This window comes from Ascidiella aspersa, chromosome 9 (assembly GCF_963924565.1).
Source record: "Ascidiella aspersa chromosome 9, kaAscAspe10.2, whole genome shotgun sequence".
NCBI lineage: Eukaryota > Metazoa > Chordata > Ascidiacea > Phlebobranchia > Ascidiidae > Ascidiella > Ascidiella aspersa.
In genome coordinates this window covers 3,718,624-3,724,705 of record NC_139455.1, presented here as the reverse complement: position 1 = coordinate 3,724,705, position 6,082 = coordinate 3,718,624, and positions in this window count along the sequence as shown.

Sequence of the window (6,082 nt, the reverse complement as noted above, 5' to 3'; positions counted from 1 at the left end):
TTAAAAGGTGCTTTAGTATTAAATTACCAACTTTGTTTCGTGTACGTTCTGCGGACGAATATTTTTGATGCAAATCAGTAAAGTTTGTCTTTCTCGATGCCGCAACCCACAAAACCAAGTTTTTTTCTTATAAGCATACTTGCAGAGCAATCGCATCTATCCAAGAAGCACCCGGATATTTCAAAAGCACCCGAACTATTGTATTCCTGGTTTAAAAAATTAAGTTTAATACAAAATAAAAATAACCTTTTTTAGGTAACTAATTTCACCAAAGGGCATAATCAGTGATTGAACTACAATGAATCCTTTTATCATTCGCACAAAGGCAATTTTTTCATTCAAAAGTGAAATTTGTTTTTTTTATTTTTTGTCCACCTTTTTTCGTGCTGAAATTTTACCCCGAATCGTATTCAAGTGAGATTGCTTTCATGACGTCACTGCTCCGAGGGCTGTGACGTAATTTAATCGATTGTCCCCAACACATTACCCCACTGCTTGCATCCCTATCACAAACGAGTTTTTGGAAAAAAATTGCGTCGTTTTATTTTAGCGTTTTATCGATACGCCTGAGTGCCTTTGACCCGCCGACCTTTCGCCGTTCCGCTCCGTCGCCCATTTGTTTTGCTCTTCTTGCACTTAAAGCATCCCCCAAACTGAATAAAATGCCACCGTAACCGCGCCAATCGTTGTCAGTTGTGGTGAAAATTGCAGGTGTCAATCATCCACACAAAAAGGTTTCAGATTTTGTTTATAAAGAAATCTTGAAAAAAATGGAAAAAAACATCAAAAAAAATGAATCTCAAGGTAAACAGGTTGAATAAATCGAAATCACTTTAAAAAGACATTTCGATATACACTTGTATCATCATCAGTTAATATGTATTTGAACGTCTTTATAAAAATGATGACATCATTAAGATGATGCGCTGTTTGGTTTTGTCATTGATTTCAAAAAAAAATATTGTTACTTTTTTAGTTTATACCTGGACCAGACTACAAAATCCGCCAAGTAAACAGTTCAAAACTTGCCACATTGTCTGAACATATTAAACGACCCTATAGTAAACAGTAGCACTAAAGCAGTTCATCTAAGATAAGTAAAGTTTAAATATATGTGTGAGGGTAACTTAATAAAAAAATATAGATTTATTAAATACGAATAAATACAGATTTATTAAACGCTATAACAAGTGAATTGACAAAATCGTGATCCCCATATATTGTTGCAGCCATGCACTTAAAGTGATTGGAAGTGTCGCTTTCACGCGTACTTAAATCAGCAAGTTCATCAATTTGGTATAAAATGTGCCATTCGCACCGCGGATCTAAGTATAGTTTTAAAAATAGCTTAGCCGTCACAGCAAGGTTAAACAAAGTTCAGCCGACAACCTTACATAAGCAAAACCGCCATGCCAATACGAATTTGATAGCTGACTGTTCAGTTGAATGCCGCACCCGTTTCCTGTCCTGCCTATAGACTGAACTGCATGAAAAACTTTACGTGGAGCAAGCCGTCAAACTGTAGGTATGACATTTGGCATCAAGTCCATCCCTTTCAGTGGAAGTCGGGCTATTTATAAATTCCATATAGGAATTACAGTCGCTCACACCTTTGGGTGCGTTTAATACTATACTTTCTTTTTTGCTTACAGTGCCCCTTTTAAAAAATAATACAGTGCCCCTTTTAACTGCCTTTGTTAAGTTATCTTGCACAAATAAGTTCTTGAATATCATCCTTGAAGTGTGTCTGTGTGCTATATACAAAACTGCTTGTATATGGTTCATAGCGGAGAATGTATTACAACTTTGTGCTAATAAAGAATTTTTTGAATTAAATTAGATCACTTTTGGAAGTATTTTAATCAATAGAATAAACAACGACCCGTAACGATAGCGCTTTTTAAGGACCTCGTTTAATTTTTTAAGATGGGTCGCTGAGCATTTCTAATGGTACACTTCTTTTAAAAATCTTTGTTAATAACCGTATTTGTCCACCGATACGTATATGGAAATCAAGCGGCACTGTTTAATGACAAATTGTACTTTTTCTACTTTGACCTGATGAAGCACGGTTGTGCAAAAGCTTGTCAAGGTTTTAGTACAATTTGTCGTTAAACAGTGACACCTGCCGTTTTCTATCTACTTCACTTTTCTATTGGTTAGGGATATGCTTGCTTTCGCGAGACGCTATACTTATTTACCAGTTATAGTTATGTGTTGTACCGCCGATAAAGTTCAACATGCAAGCTCCAGTTTGCATTCATAGCAAAAAGCATGTGGAGAAATAGTTTCTCTTCTAATATTTAAAGATCTTACTGTGTACGCATGAAAAATGACTAAAAGTGGGTTGCTAACGGCAAAACGTTTAGAAAGCACTGTATGACAAAAATTCGAGGGTTGACTTTAAGTTCATACACTTAAACAAAAATTACACGTCTGCCATTTGAGTCAAACAAAGGGCCACAAAGTTTTTCGCCCTCTCGCATTTCGTGCTCTTAACTTTAAAGCTGTGACGTCACGCAGCTATACGTCATCCAACACGAAACGAGGTTGCTAAAGGCCTCGTTCGTTTTTTAGCACCTCTTCGAACAAAGAAAGTGCTCCCCACAGTACCGCGCTGTATTTCCTGTTTCCTGTCACGAAGGGAAATTTTACCGGAGTCGTAAAAAAGGCAACAACCAGTCATTCTGCCTTCTGACTAAATAGGCCAATTTAAATAAAGATTGATATTATCTAATCTAATGAGTCCACTAATAAAGTCGGTCAGCTTTTCGCCAAGTTTTTGGCAAATATGAGTACTTTTGATGGGGCTACGTTTGTTTGTAAGATTCAGGAAAACATACTAATATCAGATACAGATTAAACTTGTTTTTCTGATTGTTATGTCAATGGTCAAGCGATAAAACTACGCTAGATATGCTACCGCTTTTAAATGCCCAAGTCAGTCAGTCAATTTATTGGCAAAGTTCTTGTACAAAATAGAAAAAAAATTGGGCTTCTTGGCTACTGCATGTAAACGTTTAAGGGTTTAAAAAACTCGCTTGGATAACGTTACCAATTTAAATGTTCACTACTGAAATCAATCCGTCCATTTTTTACTGATTTTTCGTCCCCAAATGACACAAAAAAGTCAACTCGTCAATTGTTTAACAAGTTTTCGTCCGAAAATGACATGGCCAGTTTATAAAACGGTTGTTTATATTGCGGCTATCGAAAATTGACAAAAGTTACAAAAATATTATAGAAAGGCAAAATCATCTTGTTTACTATAGGTCGTTACGTCAGATGGCAGTAAACGCGTTTGTTTGGCAAATAGGGTGCTGGCTCTATTTTCAGGCAGTTATATAAAACGGTATAATGGCTGTGAAGATTGTTGGGACGAGTGCCAATCAAAACAAGGCCGAGAGATCGTGACGTTTGTTGAACAGGTTTCTGACGCCAACACACGATTAAGCACAACGTAAATGCCTGAAATTTTACCAGGAAAACGTGGCTCTGTATCAAAATGGAAGGAAACTGCTTTGTTATGTTATTCAAGTGGTGACTTTCAAAGTTAACAACTAAAATTTATAGCTCTTAATCAAGATGATGTCGATTTACTGGACCTTTGGGCTTTGACATTCATTGTATCAGTTTACAGTAAAGATCAGTGCATATAGTCTACCTAACTTAAATTTGAATCTCTAAGTTTACACCCTATGTCCCTGCGTTATTTCCTGCCAAATTTATTTTCCTGCCAAAGACAAATAGGTTGCGAAATTGTTTAGTGACAAGCCAGGCCTTCGTAATGACTACAATTTAAACTTCACATCAAACAACTTAATAATTTCATAACAAGAAAATCAAAGGCCGTACAGAAGTAGGTATCATTTTGAACGTTTCGTATAAGTCTTTATTTAGCGCTATTCGAAACGTTCAAATTTTATTTAGTGTTTGTTCGAAACGTTCTGTATGGGCTTTTACGTTCGTATTACGTCTTACTACAACCGCCAACCATTATGCTACAAAGTTAATAATTTCAGCTTCGGCGATTTTAATGAAAAATAGAAAGGCTTGCAATTTTGCATGGACGAAATCTTTGGTTCCACTCAATAACCAAGAGAAGCTCGGCATTGCGACCCGACGCTATCCATCATGTTCGCCGACTTTGATTTGGCACTGTCAGCCCTGGAACCGACTTCAGACAAGGCGTCTGGTCTGGCGGCTGCATCGCGAGCTTTTCGAGCGAGAAAAAGTGCAACCCTCTTCAGTGCATTCAGCAAGCAATCAGTTCAGCCAATTCACTGATAGCGCAATGCGCTGGTGTTCAGGTCAAATTAAGGTTTCTAGTTTCAGGTTGATTCTTTTCCTTCCGGTGGTCCATGCAATGCACGCGCAAGGTAAGAGAGTAAATAACGTTTATGGATTAGAAAAAAGAACAGACTCAAAGCCGGTAGCACTGAGTTTAATTTTCGCTCTGCTGCTTGTTAGCGATTTTGTGCTTTGCCAAGAGAAAAAAAGAGAAAAGCTCAGCAGCGTTATTTTTTTTTGACTCGCTTTTTAAAAAAAAATCTATGAGAATATAAGATACCCGAAATCAATTAAATATAGTTAGGTTAAAATTTGTAAAAAACCAAACCTTGGTACTGACTAAATATTTAATTGTTCGTGAGAGAACTGAACACGAATTATAAGAATTCGGTTGCGAAAACTACAAATTTGGGATTTATTTATTTTGTGGTAAACTTTATCTCTTTTGCTAGGGCTTAGTATAAAGGCCATTCGCTCTACTTAGGGTGCTCATTTTTTATTAAAAATTATCGAAAAGCAGTAATGTCAATTTTTAGAAAAAAAGCAGTAATGTCAAATCTTTATAAGCCGGTGAACCCAAATGCCGCAATAAACAAAGGCTGTAAAAACATTGCAGAGGAAAATGGATAGGCGGACATGATGTTTTCAATACTGACAATAAAATGAATTACATTGCAGTTTCAAAAACCGCTAAGTAAACAGTATTTAAAACGCCGAAAAATTGCAAAGGGGAGTTATGAGGGCTTCGCCGTGAACGCTCTTGTTTTTTTTAACTGTTTCTCCGATTTGCAAGCATTGGGCCCACATGACCGGTTTCGCTGCGGAGTGCTGAATGCTGATTACGTCATTAAAGTGCGTCATAAAATTTGCGTGACGCAATACCCACTTGAGTCATGCGCTGCTTACATTCTCCTAATTTTTAAACAGAAGGTCGAGGTCTTAATCACCGGTGATTTGTACGGATTTCGATATCTCAGTTTTGGTTTGCGATCCAACCCAGTTATTTTAACCTTTTTTAAGCAAGGTACCTATTTTTCTTCACACTGAACCAACTATCGGGCCTATTAACCTGACATAAAACAATCATTAACCCCAAAATTCTATTCACTTTGTTAATTTTGTCATCTCAATGACGTTATTCGAATTCGGGTCGCCTGGCTATAGATCTTTGGCCAAAATATACTGTATCGGTATCAGAACAACGAGTCAATAGTCTGTCATCCCAGAAAACTGCTACAAAGTTGACACATTAATGTTTATGCGGTACTCCGTATAACGTTAATGACAGTGCACTTTTAATCAGATGCTTTGACGTGCACGCCTTAAATAGGTGGACTCCTTCTGACCGATCAGCGCTAAAAAAACACAGCACCGCCCTGCAAAGGTCGCGTAATAGTCACTTTGAGAACGACGGGCGACGAACGTCAGGACCTCAGGGTTCCGGGAAACAGTTTAACATTTCTGTTTTGTTTTTTCTGCTGCGTAATAAATCGCTGTCGGCCACTCATTGGTATGGTTGGCCTGTGTGAGAGGACTTTCTTCCAACCAGCTCGTTTCAGTGTTTCTATTGATGTTCGCCCCCAAAGAAAATATTGGCGCGAACTTTGCTGGTGTGCAGCGCTGAAATTTACTTTCGTGAAACAGTGTTGTAATGTCTTAAGTTAATACCTTAAGCGCAGTTAAGTCACTGTTTTAAATGACTTTACACTTAATTCATTTGGCAAAAAATACTTGGCTTGAAGTTAGTCTTTTGTGCAAATGCCTTGACGTGACTTAATTTATTTGGACAAAT